General features: G+C 34.1%; 1 protein-coding gene across 50 annotated transcripts in view; it reads left to right on the forward strand.

Moving 5' to 3' along the window:
- Positions 1 to 18,697, forward strand: part of PTPRD (protein tyrosine phosphatase receptor type D) — a 478,865-nt gene that overhangs the window by 262,869 nt on the left and 197,299 nt on the right. The gene's annotated exons all lie outside the window — the stretch shown is intronic.

Genomic DNA, 18,697 nt, shown 5'->3' on the forward strand with positions numbered 1-18,697 from the left:
GAGTAAGATAAGGCCAACATGGCAATTTAAGCTTTCCTGAAGCAGAAGGGAAGCAAAGCACAGAAAAGCCATTATCATCATCATCATCACACACACACACACACACACACACACAAACACACACACACACACACCTGCCTTTTTCCAGCTCCATCTTTCCTCCCATGGCCCTGAATCATTCCTCTTCTCCTCTTCCATAGAAATCCTATCTAAGGGTATCATGGGGAAAGAGAAGGAATTAGTTTGTTGTAATAATTTGAGATTTGTAGTGATGATATTCAAATGTAACGGAATTACTGTGCTCAGCTGCCATACTACTTTTCAAATATGTAAATGTAATATTGTAAAATTAATAAAAAACTTGAAACTGAAAAAAAAAGAAATCCTATCTAAGGGGAGCAACATATTTAGCGTAACCTGAAAGAATATCAGTACTGAAAATCAATACAATCTATGTATTGCTAAGATATTTAAAATGTTACAATGGCACATGCAGCCTATAATTTATTTATTTATTACTATTTATTTAACCTAATGTTGTTTTAGAAATATCTTGTTTTGTTTCTTAACATCATTTGATCCAGGAAAGAGTTAAAAACTACCATTCTGATGGGTTTGACACTGATAAGTCCACTAAATGTTGAGAAATTAAATTGAATTGTCTAAACACACACCCATACAATCAACTGTCTTAAATTTTATTTATTTGAAACATTTATATAGCTGCCCATGTTATAACCAACTCTGGGCAACTCCCAGTTAAAAAAAATACTATAGGAATAGGTGAAAAAAAAAAGATATTAAAAATTGATAGGGCTTTGTGCCAGGTTCATTGTAGTCTCCAAAAGATGCATTGGGAAATACATGAACCTGAAAATAGCAGTTATCTACTTCATAAAGCTTTTTCCATGAATATAGCTATTCTAAACTATTGCACACAGGTGTGCATGAATAATATAATGTTAACATTTTAGTGAGTTTTTCCAAATACATATAATTTCCCAATATAAACATTTCCAATATAAAATATTTTTATTCTCTAATGTAAAGTATTTCACTCCCCTTGTATAAATTGTATATGCATTTTTGATGTTACAGACTTTAATTTCAGCACAAATTTCTTCTTTTAAATTTACTACTGCAAAGTACAAACTTTAAAATGTAACACATTTTTCTGTTAACACTAGATCAAAATCAGAGATTAAACAGACCCTTTTAAAAATCATTTCAGTAGTTTGGATTTTTTAGGGATTTTGTTATTGATATAATTATATGTTTATCACACATATAGCTCCTCTTTCTAAGAGGCTTCACAACAGAGTTATATGCAAAAACTAACATAAAGTCAGATCTACTCATCTTTTGTATAACTGCGAGGTTCTTTGAGGTTGTATGTATGAAAATATATACATGAGCACCAGTTTGCATTGAATAGCATTCCATATAATTTATTTGAGAGGTGTATATGCTGTTCTTATAAAATGTACATGGCAACATAAAATATATACTTTAAGAAAGGTTAAAGACTGCATTAAAAGGATTTGTGGTTGCAGTTTGTATTGACCCGTGTGTGCATAATCCACTTTAAAATGCTATATAGAGTGACTGGATTGTAACTTAAATGAACTTGCTTCTGTCTCATAGAAAGCACAGACAAAAAGATATCAGCTGCTACTCATAAAGCCAATCACATAATAAAAACACACCTAACGCAAGGATTGATAACCATGCTGGCTCAGGAATTCTGGGAGTTGAAGTCCACAGGTTGTAAAGTTGCCCTAATTGTATCCCTGCCCTAAGGTTATTGCTATTGCGATTTCAGAATTACAGATCTTAGATTTACTTGTGAAAGCTTGATAATTGTTTTTTCCCTGTAATAAAATGAATGTTTGCTTGATGAGTTTTAAATGGGTATGCTTCTCATTTCCGTGGAATTTGGCAAACTAAGCATTTGTTAAGCAAAATGGGATCCAGCTTCCAATTCCTTTCAAATAGTATTGAAAACACTATTTGTTATTTTTGTTTCCTCCATTTATTTTATTACCCTTGTTTTAACACTTTTAAAAGTAGCAGCCTGACCTATGGTATATATATTTCTGTTGCAAGACAACTATAGTTGTACAAGAGAAGTTTGTTATTTTTGTTTCCTCCATTTATTTTATTACCCTTGTTTTAACACTTTTAAAAGTAGCAGCCTGACCTACTGTACGGTATATATATTTCTGTTGCAAGACAACTATAGTTGTACAAGAGAAGTTTAAATAAAATGAATGTCCTTGTTTTGTACAAATTGGTACAACTATGTAGACTTACATCTATAGTTTGAGTTTTGATACTGTTCTGGGTATCACATTAGATTTATAGCACTAGTTAAAGAAATTGTTTAAGAAGAGCAGCATTATTAGAGAAATTTTAGTAGATTTTGTTTCCTGTTATTTACTCTATTAATATTTAAGTATACAACCATATACTATACTGAATTTTTTCTTACTGTATTCTGTATTTGAAGCTGAAAATGGACAATATAGGACTTTTGCATTGGGGATGTACTGTGCTAATGTATTTAGTTTTTATTGAATGTGAAAATCAATTAACATCCACATGTACTGTCTTTACTAAAAAGAAATTAAAGTGGTGATTTTCCATTTCATTTGTGCAGTGAAATTCAGATTAGCTATAGTAGTTGTAAAAATATTTTTTTTCCCTCAAAACTGAAGCACTATACAATCTGAATATATATAACTCTCCTTTGCTAAAATTCACATTAAAGATCAGTTAATTTGGATTGATTAAATATTTGTACAATTTATTCATTCTATTAAATAAGTTAATATAATTTAAAAATAAGAATCTGTGTATGTTCATTTCAAAATGGAATAAAATATTTTTATTTTATTACATATTTGGAAGCATTGTATAACATCACATATTTATAATTTTTAAAATTAAATTATCTCTATTTTAGTAAATTTATATATACATTCTTTTGCAAAAAAATTACAGTTTTAATAATAGTAATAAAGTTGGAAGGACCTTGGAGGTCATCTAGTCCAACCCCCTGCTCAGGCAGGAAACCTTATACCATTTCGGACAAATGGCTGTCCAGTCTCTTCTTAAAAACTTCCAGTGTTGGAGCATTCACCGCTTCTGGAGACAGGTTGTTCCACTGGTTAATTGTTCTAACTGTCAGAAAGTTTCTCCTTAGTTCTAGGTTGCTTCTCTCTTAGGTTAGTTTCCATCCGTTGCTTCTTGTCCTGCCTTCAAGCGCTTTGGAAAATAGCTTGATTCCCTCTTCTTTGTGACAGCCCCTTGGGTAAAAATTTAAATACCTAATTAAAATTGCCTGTCATATTTTAAGCTTGCTTTTTAGTTAACAAGGTAAAGACCTAATAACATATATCACCCTTACTTTAGTTGTTGTGTGCCTATTGCAGGTTGTTTTTTGTTTGAGTGATAATAAATCGATCTACACCAAAATTAATTTGTAGGTACATCAGTAACTCTTAAAAAGATATAAAGGAGAGACATTTTCTTTTTGAAGGCACTTACGTATACAGAACGGTTGCAAGAAATGCCAGCAGAGATAAATCTCTTATTGTAAAAGAGAGAGAAGTCAATATATCTTTATTTATTGTTTCCTCTGAAAAAGTTAAAAACATTTTGTGAAATATGTGCTATTGCTGAAATATTATGCAATAAATATAAACTTTATGAACTATAATGCTAGTATATTTTAAAGCCAGTTTTAAATGTTTCTTCCATAAAGTTTAATAGAAATGTTCGATACCATCAAGTTTAGAGTTTGACTTGGTACTGAATGTAATAGATGGAGAGGAAACAAGACGAGGTGTCTATTCATTTAAAGTTGAAAAGGGGTTGCTTATAATATATAATTTCTCTTTAATGGAAGTCATTTTTTTTTTCCTTCAGAGTTTTCTGAAAAATTGTGCTTTGGAATTTCAGAGCTATTCTGTGAACATGCATATATTCGATTGATATTTTTCCATTCTCTAACATGGAAAAGAGTTGCAATAATTTGGTTCTTATTAGATCCCACCAAAACAATAAGGATTTTTTTTTTAAAGTGCAAATGATTTCTTTTTTTTAGTCATTCTAAGCAAATGCAATAACTGAAAGAATTACAGAAGTTGCACATCACCAAGGTGGAACATTTTATGGTATTCTATTCTGTGTTTTATTCTGAGAGGTTTAAGAGTCATGACATCTGGTTTCTCTTAAGTAATTGTTCTTTAAATCAGAGGCTCAAAATGTAGCTATCTTAAGTCTAGTTTTGTGATGGTAATTAACTTGTGATAATATAGTAGGGTGCCAAATCAGTGTACAAGCATTTTGCTCACTACTAATATGTAGAGCAGGGGTCCCGAACCTATGGGCCGCGGCCTGGGACCGGGCCGTGGGCTCTTGGCCAACAGGCTGTGGAAATGGCTGGCCGGTGTGTGCACGTGTGGACATGCATTCCTCCCTGCTAGCACCCGTGGCCCTGTTTGCACATGGGCGTTAACAGGGTCGTTAGCACGGGTTGAGTGTCTGCGGTCCGTTTGCGCATGCTAGCCGCTAGCCGCTGCACCAGGGTGTGGCCCTGTGCTCACGCACATACCAGTTTTGAAGCTCCTCTCTTTCCCTTCAGTCTGAGATCTCAGAAAGGTTGGAGACCTCTGGTGTAGAGAACAAGGCAGTAAATGAAAACATTGTACTAACTAAGGATTGGATAACAAAAGAGAACTGGATTCACTAGCATTTGTATACTTCCTAACAAAAGTTGAAGGAGCAGAAGTGAAGAATAGGATAATCCAAACTAGTTAAAAGAACCTTTTATTTATTTTGATTGCTCACCAAAAATTATCCTGCTAGAGCAGCGGTTCTCAACCTATGGGTCGCGACCCCATTTGGGGTCGATCGACCTCTTTTGTGGGGTCGCCAAACGCGGCGATCCGCCATTTTGTCGCCTCCGGGGGCGCGCCGCGCCTCCGGGGGGGCGGTGCCGCACACGCGCGCCGTGCGTGGGGGCGGCGGTGCACCTCCGGGGGGCGGCGCCACACATGCGCGCCGCGCATGGGGGCGGCTGCGCGCCGCGCGTAAGGGGGCGGCGCCGCGCATGCGTGCCGCGTGCGGGGGCCCCGCCCCATGCACGCCGCGCCGCGCATGCCCATAACGTTTGTGTGACGGGGGTCGCCGTCACACAAACGTTGAGAACCGCTGTGCTAGAGAAAAATAAGACTTACAGCCTAATTAATTTCTATTCTTGTATAGTTATGCCTTAGCAATGAAAGAAAATGTGGATTCAAATGTATATATGAAACATACACAGGAAGTCATGTCTTGTTTAGCGACCATTTGCAGCTATGACAGTGTTGGAAAAGTAACTTCACAACCAATCCTTGCCTTTACAACCTTCACAGGTCTGTAAAACAAGTGAAAATTGAAGTAGGATCGTAAGTGCAGACTTGGTTTCACTTTGTAACCTTTTTTTTAATGTCTGAGTTGAGTTGCTGGTTTCAATTGCGCTTGCTAAATAAAGATTAGCTGCACTTATAAGAGTGCTGTAGTAATGGCTACTATATTCATACCACATCTAGATTTAGACACTTTCCTTCTATCCTTCTTTTCCTTCCTTTTCAGTGGAACATATATCTTGATTCACATTCATTCCCCAGCTAGTTTACCCTCTATAACTGATTCAAGGCAGTAATTTTTTGGCATACTACTGCACAGTGCTTTTTTTCTTAAAAAAAAAAAAAAGGTGCTGGAACTGACACATGTCATACAACCCGCCTTGCCTACCCTACAAGGTTCCATTCAAAAAAGGTGCCGGAACTCCGTTCTGGGCGTTCTATGAGAAAAAAAGCCCTGCTACTGCATAAGAATAGTTTTGAAAATAAGTGCAATTAATTTTCCAAAAAGGACCATAAGGAGCATTTTTTAAAAATGAAACATTTACCCATTTGATTTACTTGTGTATGTGGTGGTTAGGGAGGAATAGCGCTTCCAGTGGAAGGGCTGCTCATTCGTCTTTGGTCCCCACCTGGTGCTCAGCTCTTACCTGTTGCTCCAAGCAACTGTAATATGTACAGTGGCTACATTCTGTAAACCAGAGGTCCCCAACCTTTTGGGCACCAGGGACCGGTTCTGTGCAGAAAGGTTTTTCCGCAAACCGGAGAGGGTGTGGTTTTGTGTGCTACCTGCATCCCACAGATGGGACGTTGCTTGTTTGTGTGGACTGATTGCAGGCATGCTACAGCCCAGTACTGGTCCATGGACCGGGAGTTGGGGACCCCTGCTGTAAACCATCTCAGTAAATGGGTCAGATCAAGTGAAGGTAATACAAACTAAGAAAAATATTTAAAAAAATAAAGAAAATAGAGCAGTGCAAAGAGACAAAAAAAAGAAAATAAGAAAAAGGATATGTAAAAGATTATTTTCTCCCTCTTTCCAGACAAGAATAAACAATTTTAGTAACTTAACACCTTCTTGAATAGTTCAATAAAAAATTCTTCCCATATTTTATCCCATGTTAATAATCAAATTGTAAAAACTCATTATTTAATCCTAATCAGCAAAATTTTATTAATAACTACTAGAAACAGTAACATACATATTTTAACTTTAATGAAATAAATTCATTCTCTAAGAAATAAAGCAAAGGATCTCTTTCCACTTATAAACAGATATTTAAAACTTCGTTGTTCAATCCAGGTCAAAAAGAAATCACATTAATAGCTACCAAATGCACAACACATATATTTTAACCCTGGTCAAATAAGTTCACTTTTTAGTTTTTGTGCTAAAAAGCTTTAATCCCATAAAATATAGTCCTACAATTTGATTTCTTATCATTTTCTCTTTGTCTGTTTTTAGGAACAACTTCAGTAGTTTAGCAGGTGTCTTTCATAAATCCAAGATAAGAAAGCTTTCCAAATTATTCTTCTGATTTATTATTTGTATGCTTCCTTTAATTATTAATACATCAACTGGTTTCTGTCATTTTTCAATCCATTTTCAGATCCACGGCATCTTTTTCAATGTTACACTTGTAATCTTTAAAAAGTCTAAATCCACTTTCAAATGAGGATTCTGTTTTATACAGTAAAAGTTGTTCTTCTATATCCTCTACTATGATATCAGACAATCTTGTAAGTAATTTCTGAGTACATTGTTCCCAAACAGCCTTAATTTCTTCTATAGTCAGATAGTATTGCTTCATTATATTAATGGATCTCTTCTCCTTTAGTTGTAATCCTTAGCTCTCTTTGATTTTCCCTCTTCTCAACCTTCAAACTTTATCATCTGTTTATTTTCCAATCAGCAAAACTTTCCCATGAGAGAATTTCTTACAGTTAATTTCAAAGTCTTCATATATTCCTTTATGAAGTTTTAAACATCCCACAGAAAATATTCTTTCAAGTCCATCTCACCCTCTTCATTTTTCAAAATGCACATTCTAGCCCCTCTTTTACTGTTTCCAAAAATTAAAGATTTTCTTTTTCATCCTTAAACTTACATATAATTTATGTCAACCAGGGTAGAAGGAGATTCTCCTGGCATAATCAATCTAAGCAGCTTCCCAAAGTAGTTAAAAGAGGAGGAAGGTACAGTCAGTGTCCTCTTGAAGATGCTGAACTCCAATTTAAGCAAGATGATTTTCTCCCCCCCTCCAGTTTGTCAATCTCTGCCCACTGGAGAAAGCAATTTTACAATCTCTTTGCAGGGAGATTTTGTACGTAGCAAACTTGTAAGTGAAACTTGTTCTCTCCTTGATCTTGAGAGGGGTCCAAGGAGCTAAGCCATTCACCAATTTTTTTGTTTGCCGTGGTTGTGCCGTGGTGAAAATGGAGCCATCTTCATTCCCACCATTAAAACCCCAAATCTTATTAAATTTCAAATTACTGGCTGCTTACTAAAATTAATTATAAATATAATTTGGCTAGGAAATAAGTTGCTGGAGAAAGTATGCAAAGAATAGTGTTTTCTGTTTTAGTTTTATGTTTGTTTGGTAAGAAAGTTTATAGTACAGATTTAACGATCAGGTGATATGTAAGGTGTCTAGACGTTTTTGTTTGCTGCCTAGAATGGTATATGAGTGTATCTTTGTGTATGCACATGTATGAAAGAGAATAATAATATCCATTACTGTCATTACTGAAACTACTTTCAATATTACTCTCAATAGCCGGGGAGAAAAAAAACCGGAGAAAACTAGCAGAACGTATCCATGAACACTAATTAGCAGAAGGCACAATGAAAACTTTAATTTCACAACATATGGACAGACTTAACTATAGTTTCAACTGGCAAATTGATCATCCTAGACCAAGCCAAGTCCAAAAACTCTAAAATATTTCTGGCACTCTAACAAATTAGCCATCAATAGACACATAGACATAAACAGTATCTACATACTGTGCAAAAGAGATAATCAACAACCCACAAAGGCAACAAAAAGATCAAGACACCTCCCTACCAGCAATCAACACCTGATGAGCATAGATTAACTCCAAGATTAACATCATACCAACAATCAAGAAGTAAACAATTGAGAACTGCCAAACAAGCTAATGAACCTCCAAGACCCCTCCCGCCAACACCAATAGGACATAAACTGAGAGCAAACCCCACTCCTTACTAGCACTGATGATGTTACCTAGTTTGCGTAATGAAAGGTCTGCAAGAAAACAACCAAGCTCGGAAGACACCAAGGACCCCTCATTTCAATCCTGAGCTACAAATATTCTCCTTTATTAATATTCATTACCATTGTCCCCATATTTCAGCAATCAGCCTAATTTTATTCTCATTCTTAGAAGGAATATATTAAAACATATGCCTTTTTTGTGTTATATTAAAAATAATTGTCATTTTGGTGGATCACAAGTTCTTCAGTGAAAGAAATTATAAGACTGCAATACCGTACCTACTTAACAGAAATGGGTAGCACTCGGTGGAAACTTTCTGATTATTAGTTTCATTTGATTGGTTCTTGCTCTGTTTGCTTTCAGATACTTTCACATTTAGGGAAGGAATGAGAAAAGTGTTTTTTGTTTTTTTTTTAAATGAAATAAACAGCTTTTAGCTGTATGTCCTTTGTGTATTCAGACATTAGCAAATGAAAGCATTATATTCCTCTCAAATAAGATTGTGCTAAATGAATGCCTCAGCTATATATTGTAATATATAGATATTAATTGATAATAAACATAGTTTATTTTGTACTTAGCTTGATTTGGAAGACCTTATCTTTTGATAAAGGTCTATATGGCAAGACTACTAAGATTGCTTGCAGCAAACAACATAAACCAAACAAACAGTTGCCTGTCAGAATGTGAGACCTTTCAAAAGAAATGATAGATTAAACTAGCCTTTCATTCAGTTATTTTACATTAAGATCTTTAAAAGTATGTGGTGATATCAACAGCTGTCTAGTAATAGGAAAGGATTCAAGGATAAACAAGTGGCTGATACTGAAATCAGCTGCTATTTTTTTTCATTGTCATTTTTGTTTGCAGTTGTGCATTTTCTTGGTGTGGTGGGGTTTACATCAGAATGAGACAGAGTATTTAACCTGTGTAGCTGAGAGGTATATTTTACTAAATTTTAATTAGAAAATTATCACAGCATAATTGAAATGGATGGATTGCCACATAATATATATTTAGCTCCTTTGAACTAAAAATATCATCTACTTGTTTTACAAATAACATAGACAAAATTATCACGGAATATTCTTTTAATTTTGTATGTTAATTCCTTTAGTTAATTACTGTTTTTCAAAATCCATAAGTTTTGTTGGATAGCTTTCACATTCGGACATAAGGCCATGAAAAACAGGCTTCTTTAAAGCATTGTGTTTGATTGAGAATCATGTTAACAATCTTGATATTATTGGCCTAAAACATAATAATAGAATAAGACTAAACTATATGAGTTAATATTTCAGCTCTTCAGTTACATGTCTTGTCAGTTCATTCAACTCAAACATTTATTTAGTTTACTTGCTTCCAGACCTTTTGAAATTTAACAGTAGTTGAGTTTTGCAGGCTTTTGGGCTAGTAGCCCTTTGTAAGGAAATGTACAAGTTTTTATAAATATCAAGTTACTGTGAAATGGTGAAAGGAAAAGGAAAAAAGGGATGCACATAAAAGCAGAATGAATGGATGCACCATTGACAAACATAAAAAATCAGGTTGAGAACTGATCATTATTATGATGTAATATGTGTGGCAAGATTCTGATACTTCTGATTCATCCAGGAGCATCTAATAAAGTTAGATTCAGAGCTTCAGGATATTTACTTATTCTAGAGCAGAGTAGTCAAGAGATGTTACAATTTCTTCTTACAACTGTTAAATTGAATTAATATGAACAATGGAAATACTTAACTAGCTTTTTACAAGTCCACTTTCTTACAATATGTAGTCTTTGGTTCTGTCAGCCCTTTAGGTTCCACTGACTCATTTCTCAAGGGATAAGTGTTCCTTTTTCTCCAAAGCTAAATATTTCCATAATTCCCTAAAGCAATTTAGTTGGAAACTACACGGAGTCTGTCCCTATGGGGTAAATATTTCCTCCAGTTGGTTAGTCTATATTAATGTGTATTTGAAGAAATAAAGGTTGGATACAGGTTTATCCACACTCTTATTTTTTTTCGATAAAGGCTACAGTAACAGAATTTTGAAAGCCTGACTGTGTTGTCCCTTCCTTCCCCTCTGATAGGGTGAAGTCAACCTGCTTTCTGTTTCCTGGGCTTAAAATTTAGTTTGTGTTTTTTTAACTGTTTCTGCAAAGGCTTTCCAGATTCATCTCTATGCAATCTACAACCAAACACAGAGTTCTAGGCCTTTTATGTTGCTGTGTTTATTAGCTCAATTTGTGGCAAGTTTTGTTCTTCCATCAGGTTCTCTTTCCCAAAAAAAGAATTATAATGAGCTATGTACAAAGGTGGAAATCAAGGATCAGATTAGTTGAAATGTAGTCAAAATGTTTAAAGTCATCTCAGAGGTGTATATAGTGTGTCTTTAAGCAGTACATGAATACCGCACATCTAAAAAATAAAAGTTATTAATTTGCTATCTGACTATAGTCTTGGGTTCCATTCTGTTTTTCCATGTACTGGGATATGTAAGTCAGCTTATACAAAATACATCTGATTACCTCAGAAAAGGAATCTTAAAAATCCTTTGAGCACAGCAAACTTGAGTCTTGTTTCTGTCCACCAGCATTAACCCTAAGAGCGATCCATAGGGAGAAAGAAAATATATTTTTCTCATATTTTAATAAATCATGGTCAGTATCATACATTCAAACATTTGTTATATAATTAGTATGTTAGTAGTTTGCCCTAGTAAGTTAAATCTTATCTATCATCACTTGTTAGTAAAAATGCTAATCCTGCCAAATTAACATGTTGACTTTATCTTATGGTGATTTTAAAATAAAACAAAAACAAAATATACAGATAAACTTTTAAGATAGTTTATAATAAAATAGCAGTATTTTGTATAGTCCACAAATCAAATGCTTTCATAGTTGCCTTCTGTTTATTTGAAAATGTCAAGGGCTCGCTCTTTATTGCACTTCAGTCCATAGTACAAAGAAATTTAAAATACCAAAAAAATGAATGTCAAATAGTGCATGAACTTTGAATTGACTCTGTAATGTCAGTAATAATATTGTAAAGGTCTATAGCAGAATTTTCATTCCATTTTTGTGATTCATATTCCATATAAAAATAAATGTTCAGTTCTGTGTTGAATGGTAAAAGTATCCCATGTCTTTTACACTATTGCATAACAATATGCTAAATAATCTTAGTTATATGTTATTAATATGTAAAATACACAAATGTAATTCACAAATGTAGTTGAACATAATGAAATCTTAAAATGCTTTGATTATAGATCACAACTGAATATTAATTTTAGTATGACTGTCAAATTCTACCCAGATTTAAAACGTATCTTGTTTGAATTTGATTCAGAATTTTAGCAGGACACACAGTTCAGTGGAGTCAGATGAAAATTGTTTTTCTCATAACAGTGCTGTTTTAATTAATTTCCAATTATATATTCAGTGTATTTTAGATACTAGGTTTACTGAGAATTTACTGAGTATCTTGAGTTGTCACAACAATTGATGGACAAATGATGAGATAGATTCATTGGTAGGAAAGGATTACACTCATCACCTAATTTTCTTTTAAATGTGTGGTATCATTTCCAGGTAAGCTAGAAATAAATGTCCTTTGATTCCAAATTACAAAATTGCTTCGTGTTTATGAATCATGTTGGACACACCAAAAGTCTCTTAAGATCCCATGGTTTACAGATGGCATCTCCCTCCGGCCAGATTAGCCAAAATGTATAACGGATATTCATCTATGTGTTGGAAATGTAAAAAAGAAAAGGGTACCTTTTTCATGTATGGTGGACATGTAGAGAAGCACAAGTATACTGGCATATGGTCTTGGAATGGGCAATAGAAATGATTAGGCAAAACATTCAATATAAACCTGAGACATTACTATTAGGAATACTAGAGAAAAATGTAAATAAAGAGGACACATATTTAATTATCCATGTGGTTACAGCAGCAAGGATACTACTTGCTCAAAAGTGGAAACCAATGGAAGTACTGAGTGGGGAAGCACTAATAAAAAAAATATGTATTGCGCAGAAGTAGATAGGATAACTAAAAGATTAAAAAATCAGGAAGAAACAGAATTTTATAGAATATGGAATAAATTTTATAGATGGAGGGAAAACAAAATGGAGGTCACAATAAAGAGATAAGTTGAGATAGAGACCAGAAATGTATAGTTGTATATAAATATAGTATATGTAATTAATGTACAATATGGACTGAGATGTCAGTCAAAGCTGATTTACCATGTTCAATGTTTTTAATCCTTTTTTTCTTTGTACTTAATAAAAAACTTTTTTTAAAAAGTCTCTTAAGATCCCCATAGGCATTATCACAATATGCAGAGTAGGTACTAATATTGCCCAGCAACCTGGCTGGCCAATAAATGGATTAAGGCTCTATAGTACTGCTGCATTATCCAGGACTGGTGTTTATAATAAAAATAGTGACCATTTGCTAACATATTTATGTTTCCAAATTTAATTTTGTTTGTCCACGACTTTCCTGCTTCTCTTCATCTCTTGATGCTGACACAAATATAGCAATAGTCTTGTAAAGCCTCAGGATCTCCAAATGATACTCAGCAGTAATTCTAAGTACTTTTAACATGGTCAGTACATAGACTACTGAAATTTGTAGCTGTAACATATAAAAGACTTTAGACTTTTACTCCCAATATAGTAACTGATAGCTTTATGGGAATATTACTGTGTGAATATTTAGTCTGTATTTGTATTTATATTGTAACATAGTCACAAAATAATCAGCCTTAAAAATGATTGCTTCAGATCTTCATGATAGTTATCTTTTCAAAAGCTAATATCAAAAGAACTTAAAATTCTAATTCTTCATTCTATTGAAGTGATTTTCTATCTCATAGATGTCACTATCCATTGATTGGAAGGTAATGCACTATTGATGGAAACAATACATGAACTTGATTAGTGTCCCACTCTCTGTAAACAAATCTCACAAGCATTTTCTTTATTCGGCAGCAACAAGGAAATACTGGCAGTTGCCATTTTGAAATGTTACCATGTTATGATATTATACAGCTGTTATTCATTGCTGTATTTCCAATATCTTGTATTGGAACTATCTGGAAAAGCACTTCAACTTTTACACAAAAGTCTTTGGGTTGAATTTAGTAGCTCTACTTGGGATCTGAAGCTGGAGTGCAATGAGATGAATTTTTAGAATTTCTGTAACAAAGTAATGATTTTAGCTATACTTTTAAGCATTTTCATTGAGGTTTCTTTGAGCTTCAATTTTTTTTCTTGAAGTCTTTTAAATCTTAAATATGATGGAATGGATGACCGGAAATGTGAATATAGCTACACAACAAGCTTAGTGGAGATCTCAGAACAAAAAAAAAAAGACTTGAAAAGAGAATAGGTCACCAAAGAAGAATATAAACAATTTGCCTAGAGCTATCGAGAAGATGTCACGAAAGCAAAATCTCAGAATTAGCTGAAACTGGTGAAGCATGCTAAGAACAAGAAAAGGCTTCTGTAGATGAGTTCAAAATAAAAGAGAAAAAAAAAAGATCAGTGTATCAGCACTTCAGTGTAGAACACAAAATACTGAGCAAAGGTCAAGTTACTAAAGTTCTACTTTAACTGTACACAAAATTTTCCCTCCAAAGAATTCAAGATTCAAATCTCAAATGAATATTGTGCATTGTGGGTTTCATTAAATATTCATTCCAGTGCACTTTAATGGCATGTAATATTGACCTTGATTTTACTGTTACATGATGAAGGTAGGACTGAACAAAAGAATTTCTTTTTTTCTGAAGGATGAACCAACCTTGCAATTTAGCATTATCAGTCCCTGTAGAGGTAATATTTAGCTGATTTTTTCAGTTCAACTGTTTACACTTACATGAAGCGTTATTTTTTTTTTTAATTTCCCAAAGCACAAAACAACTGAAATTTCCATTGTTTTTTACTGTTATTAGCAGAAAAATGGTTCCCGCTGGATTTACTTTTAAGAGTTGGCTTTTCATACAATGATTTTAGAACAGACCTGGCATACAAGGAATCCCAAATGCTTCAAGTCAATAATGATACCGCCCACTTGGTGGTTATCTTGAGAAAACCAGAACAAAAATGTTGAACATGGAGCTTGCTTTTTGTCATATGTTTTTATTTTTGTAATAGGAATCCTAGTTTGGCCATTACAAACCTCTAACATTTGAAAACAACAGATGCTTCAGAGGACAACGTAAGAAATGTGGAGTAATCTGCTTTAGCTATCTCCATAAAAATATCCTATCGTTTAATTGTTGGAGTTTAGCTTAATCTCTGAAGCATGAGTTTCATGCCTTTTTCAAATCATTAACCCTCCTTTATCAGCTTTCTCTGATAGGTGCTCAGTCACCCTCTCTCCTCTCAAATTCTGAGAGAGAAATTTTTGTGACTGTTTTTCACAGATATTATGTGATTTAAAACACCTTTTCTTGTTTTTAATGTAGTTTCATATTAAATTATGGTGCAGTTATGTGCAGACAACCATATATTGAGAACAGTTATTGCTTTCATTATGAACTTGTTTGAATATAGCTTATATCATGGAATTGAAAGGAAATTTACATTTTTAAAATTTTATTTATTGCTTAGAGTGTAATTTACATTAAATGTAAATGTAAAATTGTTCTTTTTTAATGTTTTTAGTTGTATAGTTTTATACTTGTTTAACTTTTGATTTGGAGCTGCCCAGATTTGGTTATAAGATGGACCACTATATAAATGTTTTAAATAAACCAAATAAAAAAATGTTCTTCCTTAATATGTAAAATCATGAGTTGATTTACTCTTGATTATGGTCATAGTCCTTAGTGGGAATATTCTTCACTAGTTTATTTGAATATTACCGTCCAATCCTCTTTTTTCCTTATTTCTTATTCTCAATTTCTTTCAGCAGATAGCCTATAGTTTTAAATATGCTATTTTCAAATTTAAATCATTATGAATAGCAAGATGGATGGCATATAAGCTTAATAATAAATAAAATAAAAAGTAAATCCATTTTACCTATATTATGAAAGTCAATGGTTTTTTCTTTGCCCTTGAGAAATATTGGTCTTTGGTGAAGAGTAGCACTTTAGTGAAGACCAATAAAGTTTTCAGTAAAAGAAAAACTGGGAAAACCTCATGTAACTCAAAGAGAAAATGGTAAAATACTGCTCCTCTGTTTTTATCAACTTCCTACTCTTTTCTTTGCTTATTCTCTGCTTTCCCAGTATACAGACAGCAAGCCATTAAAACCAGCCATACTCAAAAGTAAAATTTCCTATTTTCTTTTACCAGCATGCAACTCAACTGCTGCTGTTGACTTGTGCATTTTCTCTTACACCACGTGCCATCAGAGCAAGAGTAAAATTTGTTTTCGTTAGACTAGGAATTCTGGGGAAAAAACAGTAAATAGTAAAATATTTTCAGAATTGAAGTGACTGAGCCACTATCATCATTTCTCCTCACTTTTCCTTCCACCTTGCCCATGCCTAATTGATCAGCAAAATTGATAATATTAATTTACAGTAGTTATTGATTTATTTACAAAATTTATGTAGCCACTCATCCTAGATATAAACTTTGGCCAGTGTGTACATTTCTTATGTTTATTTCGGGAAGCAAATATACAAATAGGTTCCATTTTTCTTTATGTGTGTGTGAGTGCAGGTTTGCGTATATCCATAGCCCTATATACTCATTAAAAATATTTGTGTTACAGTTAGCATACTTGTCCTGATTAGTCCTGCTTGGATAATGGAAACAGATTTTTGGAACCTCCATGCTGATAAAGTTTTGTGTACCTCCTTTGTCCGATACATATTGCCTTATTACTATTTGCTTTTTTGTTTAATATGCTTTGTTTATTTATTTTATTTATTAGTCAAATTTATATAATCATCTATCACACAAGAAATGACTCTGGGCAATGTTACATTAGACTTCTTTGAGTAGATTTGAATATTTGATCTATTGTACACACAATTTGTATATGTGCACATACTTTAAACCAGGAGTGTCAAACTCAATTTCACTGAGGGCCGCATCAGCATTGCGGTTGCCCTGGGAGGGGGACTGGGTGGGTGTGGCCAGAGTGGGTGCAGTCTACTGGGTGGGTGTGGATGGAGTGGGTGTGGCCTACTGGGTGGGCGTGGCCAGTTCTACATCATTTGCATCAAGGGTGCCTATGGGGGCCTGGGCAGGTGTGGGACAGATCTGAGGGTCACTGGCAGAAGGGGATGGGACCGGGGCAAGTGCCAAGGCATGGTCCACCGGGGCAAGTGCCAAGATGACCACCACAAAATTTTACATTGGCTCATGGCTGGCCTGGGTCAGGGCCAAGGCAGTGGGGGCCGTTCCAGGATGGCTTCGCGGGCCACATGAAATCATTTCGTGGGCTGCATCCGGCCCCCGGTCCTTGTGTTTGACATGTCTGCTTTAAACTGATCTGACAATTTGATTAAGTCAGATTAGATCTTGGCTAATACTTATATTCTCTGTATTATTGAAGGAAGCTCCTCAAAGCAGTAGTAATGTGTGGATAACTAAGACTAATCTTTAAGCAGAAAACTGGTTAAAAACAGAAAATAGAATCAGGGTTGTCAATTATGATACCATATTACGGGTAGTCCTCGATTTATAACCATTCATTTAGTGACTGTCCAAAGTTGCAATGGCACTGGAAAAATAACTTACGACTGGTTTCGTGTGAGCATTGCACTGTCATGTGATCACCATTTGTAACCTTTCCAGCTGATGTCTTGACAAACAGAGTCAATCAGAGAAACCAGATTTGCTTAACAGTTCCAGTGATTTGCTTAACAACTGTGCAAAAAGGTCATAAAATGAAGCACAATTCACTTAACAACTGTCTTGCTTAGCAATGGAAATGTTAATTAATATTATCATTACAAGTATGGTATATTTTCCTGGTTGTTTCAGATTGTTTTCTATTGCAAACATAACTGAAAAACATTTACAGATTTCAGTTCCTTTATATGAAATAGTATATATTCTTGGTTAAATGATATGGGAAAAGGTGGAAGAATCCTGTTTCTGTATGAATGGATACTTTGTGGAAAAGAAGATGGTAGCTATAATAGATAAGGCTGATAGCATTCATTTATCTCTGTTGTTTATTACTGTGAATTGACCTCTGTCACGGAGGTTACTACAGGAGACTCCTATACATACTCCAAAAAGTACATCTGAACAGAGTCATCAATTTATACGTTAAGTATTATTTAACTACTCTAGATCCTGGGAAAAATTTCAAATTGATGTGGCAAAATAGTATAGTTTTGCTTTTATTCTGATGTTTTGCTATCAACCTGAGTTTCTATGTGGGGGTAAGATAATCTTGTGCAGACATGACACCTTTGGGTCATTGGGCGGCATATAAATAAAATTAATTAATTAAATAAATAAATAATAAATAAATAAATGACAAACTCGTGATGTCACATGATGTATCGGAACTTTTTCCCCATTGCCGGCAAGGGGATGGGTGCGCTTTTCTCGTGACGCGTCCGGCCCGCAGGCTGGCAGTTTGACACCCCTGATCTTGTGTTTTTTTAAAAAATAGGACTCTTCTATGTTTGAAAGTAGAAATCAAATTCTTTTAATGAGTTTACCATTATGAAAGAGATGCATTAGGTGACAATTGTGGTCAGCTGTTTTACAATTGATTTGCCACGTGATGAGAGCAAATACAGTTCTAAGGAAAAAATGGTTTATCTCTCGTACATGTAAAAGTTTGTAATGTAAATATCTATTGTTGTTAATGAATCTTGTTGCTAAAATTATGACTAGAAATCCATTAAATTGTTTGCAGTCTGTTTTGGTGTTTATTTTCCTTGTTTCTGAAGATACTCTACTTCCTGAAGTAGAGCTATATTTGGATTATATTTAGTTATTTTAGTGAATAATATCTTTATAATCTGTATGGATGTCATGAGATTTCTAGTCCATTAATGTGTATATTTAGCTTAATTTATTTAAATATTAAGAAATAAAACTATGATGAAGTT

This window comes from Crotalus tigris, unplaced genomic scaffold (assembly GCF_016545835.1).
Source record: "Crotalus tigris isolate CLP2741 ecotype Arizona unplaced genomic scaffold, ASM1654583v1 scf7180000018786.1720131, whole genome shotgun sequence".
Taxonomy (NCBI): Eukaryota; Metazoa; Chordata; class Lepidosauria; order Squamata; family Viperidae; genus Crotalus; species Crotalus tigris.